This window comes from Mesoplodon mirus (genome assembly GCF_964341445.2).
Source record: "Mesoplodon mirus genome assembly, chromosome: 1".
In the NCBI taxonomy this organism is placed as follows: domain Eukaryota; kingdom Metazoa; phylum Chordata; class Mammalia; order Artiodactyla; family Ziphiidae; genus Mesoplodon; species Mesoplodon mirus.
This window is the reverse complement of record NC_138976.1, coordinates 58,749,414-58,759,806: the sequence shown is the minus strand read 5'-3', so window position 1 is coordinate 58,759,806 and position 10,393 is coordinate 58,749,414. Positions and strand designations below refer to the sequence as shown.

The window sequence follows — 10,393 nt, the reverse complement described above, 5'->3', positions numbered from 1 at the left end:
TGAGAAAGGAAGGACAAGAAGTCAACAAGCTGAATTCTGAAGTATTAGTTCCTTTATAAACTTCGGTCCAGATGGTCTGGTTTCCACTAGGCTCAGAATGACTCCAAACTATTATTAAATAAGACATTTTTTTTATTGCTGTGTATTTCTACTGAATCAATTCTTACTGCTAACGTGGTCAGGGAAATAGTTTCTGCTATTGGCTACAAAATTTAAACTATCCATATATGCAATAAACTTTGGAAGTAGATTGACAACAGGACCCTCATGACCGAGGTTTATTCTCATACTTTTCAGCAAAAATACAGATTTAATAAGGAGAGAGTAATTCTCAGGAAAATGATCATTATGTATGCGAATACTCATTAGAAATGCACAAATCTTGCCAATTCTAATTCTGACCTGCCATGGAATCTGTGAAGTCACTGGCCAGTTTTGTTTTTTTTTTGCCAGGAGGTAAAAAAGTTCTCCTAATTTGTTTCAAACCATTTGCTTCTTCCTGAATAACTAGTTGTTATTTTTCCATGTATATATAATTACATATATATAATTATTTCAAAACGCAGTTAACAATATCTCATAAAGTTTGCATTAAGGGAACGGACCATGCATGCAGCCGTGTAGATAAGGAGGCTACATTTACTTAGGAGGCCTGATTATTTAAACGAGAGATTTCCAAGTTCCGAGCTCCCATCCCCAAATCTCTGCCGAGGTAGCGACACCGAGTGCGGTCAAGGACTCTCAAGGGCCGCTGCAGCCAGGAAGGACTTAGGGAAGCCCCAGTCGGCGGGTCTCTCTACTGCCTGGGAGGCCCCCTGTCATACGTGGGAATTCCAACTCCCATCCTTGGAAGGAAACTTCTCATCCAGAGACCTGCATCTCTCTCAGCACTGTCCTCAGTGACTTTGAGGGACTCGGAGTCCCTTTCCTCACCTTTGAAAAACCGGAAAAGATCAGCCGCCACCTGCTTGAGGCCAAGGCAATAAAGCCGCACCACAGGCGAGTCTGAGCGCCGCAGGAAGGGGTGCAAAGCAGTGCCTTGAGCCCTTTCTCCCTGGCTCTGTTTCTGCTCGGGACCCGCCGCGCGGACGCGGAGGCGGGGCTCACGGGCTGTCGGCACTGGCACCCCCGCGCCCTGAGGGTGTCGCGGCGGGGTGCGCGGGGGAGGGGAGCAGTGGCCGTGCGGCCTCGGCCCTCCCCGGGGGCAGGGCTCGAGCGCTGCCCCGCCCCCGCGGCCTCCCTTCCCCACCCCTCCCCCACGCCTTTTTCCACCGCCCCCGCAGTAGGAAAGGGAGCGGGAGGGGGGAAGGAAAGTGCTGTTCTGTGGAAAGGGGCGGAAGGAGAGGGAGGAAAAAAGAAAAAGGGAACAGAAACATGGCCGTCAGCTGTCGGGGCAGCAGTGCAGCACGCAGCTCCTAGGCAACCCGCCGCCCGCACTACCGGCCTCGGGTGAGCCGAGGCGCCGGCGCGAGCTCGCGCTCCCTGCTGTTACCCCTCGTTGCAAGCGGCGCCCCTCGAGACCCAGCCCGGGAGGCGGCGCAGGCGCAGAGCGGGCGGTGGTGGCGGCAGTGGCGGCGGCGGCCGCCAGAGCAAGTCCCCCGCCCTGCCCTGCCGAGGGCGCCCAGGCCCGAAGCCGGCGCTTTCATGCCCTAGGAAGGGGCTGTGCCCGGGTGGCGCTGAAGGAGGAGCGGGCAGCAGGTGAGTCTGCGGCGGAGGGCCTTTCGCGGAGGAACCCTGCGCCGTCCGTCAGCTAGCCCCGCGCTCCCGGGCCGGGTGAGCGCTGGGCAGGTAGCAGCTCGGAGGGTTGAGTTCCGAGGGCCGGCGTGCAGGGGTCGCCGAGGAGGCGTAGAGTGGCCTGGGCTGGCATTCTCGGCCTAGTTTCTCTGCGGTTTCCGGGGGCGGGGAGTCCCCGGAGCCTGCGGGGTGTGATGGGGGAGAGGCCGCTCCGGGAAGGGCCTCCCCGTGCCGCCGCCCCGGCTGCGGAGAGCCACTGCGGTGGAAAGAAGCGCGAGGGGTCTGGGCCTTTGCGACCGCCGAGGAGACTGCCGCCTGGGTGGGGGGCAAGGAGCGGGGACCGGGGTACCCGAGGGGGTTGGGGGCCAGGGCGGGGAGAGAACTGGGGACCTGGGCAGGTGTCGCAGGTGAATTGAGGACATTTCCTCCTCCGCCTTGCCGTGGCGGATCCTCAGGGCTTCTTTGTTGGCGATGACTTTTAGGAAGGCAGGTTTCATTCAACTCCGAGTGACTAAACCAAAAAACCAACTAATGAGCCCCTACTGCCGACTCTAGTAAAGAGCTGTAACTTTTCTGCATTGAGGATGCTGTCATATATTCCCCCCTCCTTTTTTTTTCTGCTTCAGAGACCTTTTCCTTCTCGAAGATAGTACCTCACCAGAATAAATAGGAAATGACCCAGTTTTTAAATAGTGCCCCCCCTCCTTCCTATTAACTGTTTGTTTCACACGGGAAAATTTAGGGCAGTTACCGAAGTTACTTGTGTAAATGCGAGGGAAAGAGTCATCTCCAGTAATGAACCCTAAGCCGTCTGTGTGTTTTTGCTTCAGAGAAATTGTCAAGCATTGTAGTCTGGGTAATTGATTTACTGAACCTGCTTAATTGTGTGCAAACTCGTGTTAAGATGTTCTCCCTAGACTCTAATTTACCGTAGGAGTAGGTTTTCCCTTCCGGTCTCAGTTTAGAAGGCGAAGGATGTAGTAAGGAGAGAATGTTTGTGCTAAGGAGGTAAGTTTTCAATAAATATTTGATTTGAGGTGATCGTGTGTATTAAGCTATCTGAAATGCAGAGAACTGTAGGATTTTCTGTGTACGCGTGATAAGAGAAAAATGATTGTAAAAGGAAAACTTCATCTCTGAGCATTGAAGGATACCTGTTCTTTATCAACGTTACCATGAAAAAAAAAGACTTCTCTATTTTATTTTTTGCCCTGTTCTTTGTATTACTGTTAAAAATGTGATAAACTGCCTTCTTGGTGTGAGACTGGAACTCAGAAATGAACTTAGATTTGTATTCATGAGGTTAATCTGCCTCTCATACAGACTTGCTTTGACTCGTTTTTCTAGTAATGGCAAACTCAATCCACACTTTCCCCTCATTGGTATCTCCTGTGGCCATTTTGCTAAATAGTTGATTGGGATTAGGGGTCTATCTTGTGTATGACTGATTTTACTGAACTGATGATATGGCAGTTGAATTTGGTCATAGTACCTCACTTAGTGTACTACTGTTTAGGCTTGTTAATTTGGATAATGGAAAAGGTATGATGTTAGAAATTTTGAAGTTGTGTATTGGAGTCACTTACTCTTGTGTACTTTGTAAATGAGCGCATTCTGTTGTTGAGAGTAAATATAGTATTTTGTAGTCGAGCTTTCAGCTGGAGAAATTGGCAGTAGAGTTGGTGTGTGGAGACTGTTCTTAAAACGCAAATGTTTTAAATTACAAGGAACTGCAGTGGTGTGTAAGCTGTAACAATTCATGGTGCCAGATTTGGAAGGTTATTTGGCTGAGGCGCTGCCTATAAAGAAACATGTTAAGTATCTGCAATAAAAGCTAATTTGTAGCTATAGACAAGGGATTTTGCATGATAATAACCCAAGGAGGCACCTTTGCTCCTCTATATCTCGAGTTGAGACCAAAACATCTCATATTTTCATTGGAGTTTCCTGCCAAGACAAATATTGATTTTGCACTGGTTTTGCTTCTCAGTTTGAAAGTTAGGTTTCAGTCTTATCCTTGCAACTTAAGTACAGGTTGTAAAATAAAAAAGTTGCTGAGTCAGAGGCAGGTTGTTTCATTTGGTCTTTTTGATTTGCAAATGTAATTTGTTTAAATTTGTATTTCCAATATAATGTATCTGCTGAAACTTAGATAGTAAGGGCAAATAAGCTTTCATAGTACGTGAATTAAAGTTTTATCTTCTCTGTGTTGGTACCACAAGTTGTACCTCCTCTTTAAGATTGTCAGTTTGACAGACTTGCAGTGATGGGATGCCTTGTTGGAATTGGCGATTCCTCTAAAAGTGTTAAAACGTGGGGAATGAGTTTACATAGTATAGCTGGTGTAAAAGGGTAGGTCTTTAGCATCAGATTGTAGGAAATTCCAAAATCAGATAACTTTATTATTTGAAATTTAAAACTTAGTATTTTGTGGGAAAAAATTAGGTAGTTCATGTGGTACTTGAAAACTAACTTTTTAGTGGAAAAGAATATAACATGATTAAGAGAAATTCAAAAGAAAGAAATGAATTCTCCCTGCTTACATTTACAATTTTCTGTAGTCTAATTCTGTTATACTTCTATTATATATATATATATATTTTTTTTTTTTTTTAAGTAAGGTTTTCTTTATTATTTTTATTATTTTTTTGGCTGCGTTGGGTCTTCGTTGCTGTGCGTGGGCTGTCTCTAGTTGCAGCAAGCGGGGGCTGCTCTTCGTTGTGGTGTGCAGGCTTTTCCTTGCGGTGGCTTCTCTTGTTGTGGAGCACGGGCTCTAGGCGCAGGGGCTTCAGTAGTTGTGGCACGTGGGCTCAGTAGTTGCTATTCGTGGGCTCTGGAGTGCAGGCTCAGTAGTTGTGGCGCACGGGCTTAGTGCTCGGTGGCCTGTGGGATCTTCCTGGACCAGGGCTCTAACCTGTATCCCCTGCATTGGCAGGTGGATTCTTAACCACTGCGCCACCAGGGAAGTCCTCTATAGTATATTAGTATAATACTATACTAATCCTGTCTATACTTGTGTATAATTCTGTGGCTAATGTTCATATAATTGTCTTTTTAAACATAATATTGTAATACATATTGCTATATTTTATCGTTTTGTGGTAGTCCAAAGTTGTACTGTCACAGTTTAACCATTATTCTTTTATTATTTTTGAATTTTATTTATTTTTTATACAGCAGGTTCTTATTAGTTATCTATTTTATACATATTAGTGTATACATGTCAATCCCAATCTCCCAATTCATTCCACACCCGCCCCCCCCTCACTTTCCCCCTTGGTGTCCATACGTTTATTCTCTATTCTGTCTTTTAATATTTTAGTAATTCCACTTTTTCAATCTTAAAATAATGCTATAATGAAATCTTTTTGCTAGTATGATGGTCCAAGCCAAATTAAACTTTTGAAAATGTAAACATTCTTTGAACTACTTCCTTTGCAGTGGATCATGAGGGCTCCTATAATATGGTATTTGATTGAGAACTGAAAGCAAGGTGAAAACTGTAGATGTGCATTTGTGACTTGAATTCATTGAATAGGGATTAAAATATAAATTTGTAATTTTCTGTTACTTGCTACAAGTTTCTGTAATAATTCTATTAATTTTATTTTTCAATATAATAAGTAATATTTTTTTGGCCACAACCTATCTTAGTTCCCTGACCGGGGATTGAACCCGCAGCCCCTGCATTGGAAGCGCAGAGTTTTAACCACTGGACTGCCAGGGAAGTCCCTAAAATTTTTAATTCTTATGGTAATATTGTGGGCATAAATATTTCTAAGAGGACCTCATTTCAATCAAATTTAATATTTAAAAATCTAGATTTATAATTATTTGGCTTATGGAAGAGTCATTTTATAGGATTTTTTAAATCTTTGAAATATTTTAAAGGATTCCTTGAATCTAGTTTGTCATTGTGTATGCTTACTTTAGGGATGCTTAGATCCTAAAAGCATAAATGTTAGGAGTCTCTCTTTGCTAATTATGGAAAAAATTATTTGTTAAATAGGTACTGTGCTATCTGCCAGGGATAAAAAGATGAATAACATACAGTCTGTATATTAAAGTCTAGTAGGATAAGCATCATAGTCTTGTAGGTAAGCATCATAACTACCACATCATGACAAATCTAGAATAGAGCAAATGATGCTATAGGAGCAGAGAGGAATACCTAAGTGTGTTTGGTGTGTATTAGAGGTGGTTTACAGAGGAGACATTTGATTTAAAACTCAAAGATGTGAAAAGGCACAAAGTAATGAAAGCATGTGGTGGGTTTTATTAAGATGCAAGTAGGGCTTCCCTGGTGGCGCAGTGGTTGAGAGTCCGCCTGCCAATGCAGGGGACACGGGTTCGTGCCCCGGTCCGGGAGGATCCCACATGCCGCGGAGGGGCTGAGCCCGTGAGCTGTGGCCGCTGAGCCTGCGCGTCCGGAGCCTGTGCTCCGCAATGGGAGAGGACACAATAGTGAGAGGCACGCGTACCGCAAAACAACAACAACAAAAAAACCTGACTATACATTGTAGGGAACAGGGAGCCATTTAATAATTTTAAGCTGTTAAATATCTTTGGCTCAGTTGTGAAGGATGGATTTGGGAGAGCAGCTTGAGTGAGGCTGCAGGTTCATCAGCTAGAAGGTCTTGTAGGCATCTAGATGAGAATTGAGAACAGCAGTGGTAGGGATGGAAAAAAGTGGATAGAATAGAGAACTATACAGACATTTTCTTCTGGTTGAAAAGCCCTATCTCTGTAGTCTTATCTTCTCCTTGCCTACTGTGCACCTGTCACACTGGCCTACTTTTAGATTCCTTCCTTTAGAGCCTTTACATGTACTCTTCCATTTACCTGGTACTTTTCTGAGAGGTCTTTCCTGATCACACTGTCTAGTTAGCGAGATGAGGTATTATCATAGCACCTTGTTATTTTATTCTGTAGAGTTTAATTTTTCTTCCCTCCCTTCCTTCCCTCCCTCTGTCTCTTCCTTTCTTCATATTAGTCCCCCTTACTGGTTTGGAGGTTATGTGAGATCTGATTCCTTTTAATTAATTAATTAATTGATTAACCGTCGGTCGGTTTTTGGTCTCTCTCTGTTCTGTTGGTCTAAATGTCTGTCTTTATACCAATACTGTATTGTCTTCATTACTGTTTCTTTATAGCAAGTCTTGCAATTAGGTAGTGTTTTTCCTTTACCATTGTGTTTTTATCAAAATTGTTTTGGTTATTTTGTATCCTTAGCATTTTCTTATAAATTGTAGAATAAGAGTGTCAGTTTCTACAAAAAGCCTGATAGGGAGAATTGACATCTCAATAATAGTGAGTCTTCTCATACTTTAACATGGCATATCTCTTCTTTATTTAAATATCTTTAGGGTTTTTTTGCAGTGTTTTGTAATTTTCATTTTATAGGTATTGCTCATATTTTGTTCAATTGATCCCCCAAGTATTTAATGTTTTTTGATGCTAACTATTGTCAATAATACTGTATTTAAAATTTTCTTTTTCAAAATTGTTTCTTGATAGTATATAAAAATGCAATACAAAGTTGACCTTGTTTTCTATCTTACTGCATTCACTTTTCAGTTCTGGTAGCTTTTATGTGGATTCTTTAGGATTTTCTTAATACATAATCATCATGTCTACAGAGAAAGCCAGTTTTGCTTCTTCATTTCCAATCAGTATTCCTTTAGTTTTTTCTTGCCTTATTGCACTAGCTAGATTAGTGCTCTTCACTAGAAATAATGTAAGCCACGTGTGTAATTTTAAGTGTTCTAGTAGCTCCACACTAAGAAGTAACAAAAACTGTCATTAAATTTCATACCTTTAATACATTTTTTATTCTACTATGTCCAAAATATTAACATGTGTAGTAGTTTCTCTAGGGTAACCATAACAAATAACCACAAACCATGTAGTTTAATTAACAAATTTATTCTCGCACAGTTCTGGAAACTATAAGTCTAAGATCAAGGTGCCCCCACTGAAGGCTCAGGAAAGAGTCCTTCCTTGCCTCTTCCTACTTTTGGTGGTAATTGGCAATTCATATATATAGGACTGTTTGGATTTTCTGTTTCTTCTTATGTCAGTTTTGGAAATTTGTGTCTTAAAAAAATGTCCATTTCATCTATGTTGAAAATAGAATGAAAATGTTTATAATATTTCCTTGTTATTTTTTAAATGTCTAAAGGATTTGTAATGATGTACTTTCTTTCATTACTCATTGGTAATTTCTGCCTCCTGTTTTTTTCTTGATTTAGAGGCATAGATTTCTATTGCTTGTCCATTTTCAATTTTACTGATTTCTCTTCTTTTAATTTTTTCCTCTACTTACTCTTGGTTTAATTTGCTTTTCTTTTTCTAACATCTCAAGGTGGACACTGAGATTACTGATTGAAAAGCTTTCCTCTTTTCTAATATAAGTAATAAAATAATAAAATTTAGAAGAATTCCCTTCTAAACATTGCTTTAGCTGCATCTCACAAATTGATTTCTGTTATTTTCATTTAGTTCAAAATATTTTCTGATTTCTCTTACAGTTTCTTTTTTGATTAATGGATTATTTAGAAGAGTGTTGTTTAGTTTTGAAATATCGGGGAAATTTTATAAGATATCTTTCTGTTATTCCACATTTAATTCCATGTTCTGCATGTTTTATAGTCTTTTTTTTTTTTTTTTGCGGTATGCGGGCCTCTCACTGTTGTGGCCTCTCCCGTTGTGGAGCACAGGCTCTGGACGCGCAGGCTCAGCAGCCATGGCTCACGGGCCCAGCCGCTCCGCGGCATGTGGGATCTTCCCGGACTGGGGCACAGACCCGTGTCCCCTGCATCAGCAGGCGGACTCTCAACCACTGCGCCACCAGGAAAGCCCTGTTTTATAGTCTTTTATAGTAAGTCCCCTACATACAAATGAGTTCTGTTCCGAGAGCACGTTCATAGGTCCAGTTTGTTTGTAAGTCAAACAAAGTTAGCCTAGGCACCCAACTAACACAATCAGCTATATAGTACTGTACTATAATGGGCTTATAATACTTTTCACACAAATAATACATAAAAAACAAACACAATAAATAAAGAAAACATTTTTAATCTTACAGTACCTTGAAAAGTACAGTAGTACAGTACAATAGCTGGCTTACAGGGGCTGGCATCAAGTGAAGAGGCACGAAGAGTTACTGACTGGAGGAGGGAGAGGAGGTGGGAGATGGTAGAGCTGAAGGATCGTCAGCAATAGGGGACGGAGGGCAAGCTGCAATTTCGTTCATGCCTGACGTTGATGGCACAGGTTCTGGTTCCTTGCTGGATTCAGTTCTATCTATCCTCTTGAGAAAACGTTCCAGTGATGTCTGGGTTGTAGGTCTTTTTTTCTGTCATAGATGACATGGTAGCACTGGACTGCATTCTGAACAGCTGCTGCAACCTTCGTGTACCATTCTATGTTTGAGTCCTGTGCCTCAAAAACTAACAGTACCTCCTCAAATAAAGAAAATCCCCTTGCCATTTCCTGCGTCATCAATCTCTTCAGTTCTTCAGTTACTTTTTCTTCCTCTTGTCTCTCTACGTCCTTTCTCTGGGCCTCCAATTCCCTCAGGTCTTCATTAGTAAGTGCCTCGTGTTGCACAGCAACAGTACTGTACAGTAAAGTACACAAAAGCACAACCACTAATAGAGGATGCAGGCACATGACAATGTACGCCAGACACTTGAAATAATTTACATGATTGGACATGTAAACACATGTTCGTGTCTTTGAAAGTTCAAAACCTGAAAGTTTGTATGTATAGGGGACTTACTGTAAATTTATCCAGGCTTGTTTTATGGGCCAGCATATGGTTTATCTTGGTGAATGTTCTGTGTATAGTTGAAGAGATGGTGGATTTTTGCTGTTGTTGGATGGAGTGTTCTATAAATACTAATTATGTCAAGTTAGTTGATAGTGTTCTTCAAATTTTATGTATCCTTACTGATTTTCTGCATACCTGTTTTATGAATTACTGAATGAGGAGTGTTGAATTCTCTTTAATTATGGATCTGTTTATTTCTCCTTTAACTTGTCAGTTTTTGCATATATAATGCTCTCTCGTTAGATGTGTACATGTTTAGGATTATGTCTTGATGATTTAACTTTTATTGTTCTTATGAAATGTTTCTTGTTATCCCTGCTCTGAAGTCTACCTGTTATTAATATGGCCACTCTAGCTTTCTTATGATTAAAATGTACATAACATATATTTTTGCATCCTTGTACCTTTTCAAAAATACTTTACTTTTTAGAACAATTTTAGATTTACAGAAAAATTGAGAATATAGTACAGAGTTCTCTATACCCCAGACACAGGTTCTTAACATCTTATATTAGTATGGTATATTTGTTACAATTAATGAACCAATATTGATATGTTATTATTAACTAAAATCTATAGTTTATTCAGATTTCCTTAGTTTTTAGCTAATGTCCTTTTTCTGTTCCAGGATCCCATCCAGATACCACTTCGTTACGTTTAGTTGTTGTGTCTCCATAGACTACTTTTGGGTGTAACGGTTTCTTAGATTATCCTTGTTCTTGATCACCATGACACTTTTGAGGAGAACTGGTCAGGCATTTGGCAGGATTTCCCTTTATTGGAATTCTTCTGATTTTTTTTTTTAAGGTTAGATTGTGAGGAAGA

The 10,393-nt window shown here is 41.2% G+C and overlaps 1 protein-coding gene across 5 annotated transcripts in view; it reads left to right on the top strand.

Moving 5' to 3' along the window:
• The first annotated feature begins 1,290 nt into the window (after positions 1-1,290).
• The window catches only part of DENND4C (DENN domain containing 4C), a 124,336-nt gene continuing 115,233 nt past the window's right edge, over positions 1,291-10,393 (top strand). For 2 of the 5 annotated variants that reach the window (XM_082628461.1, XM_082628460.1), the window contains exon 1: positions 1,291-1,698. The gene's annotated coding sequence lies outside the window, so the exon portion shown is untranslated. The remainder of the gene's footprint in view (positions 1,699-10,393) is intronic. The other 3 variants (XM_082628459.1, XM_082628458.1, XM_082628462.1) reach the window with 2 other exon arrangements.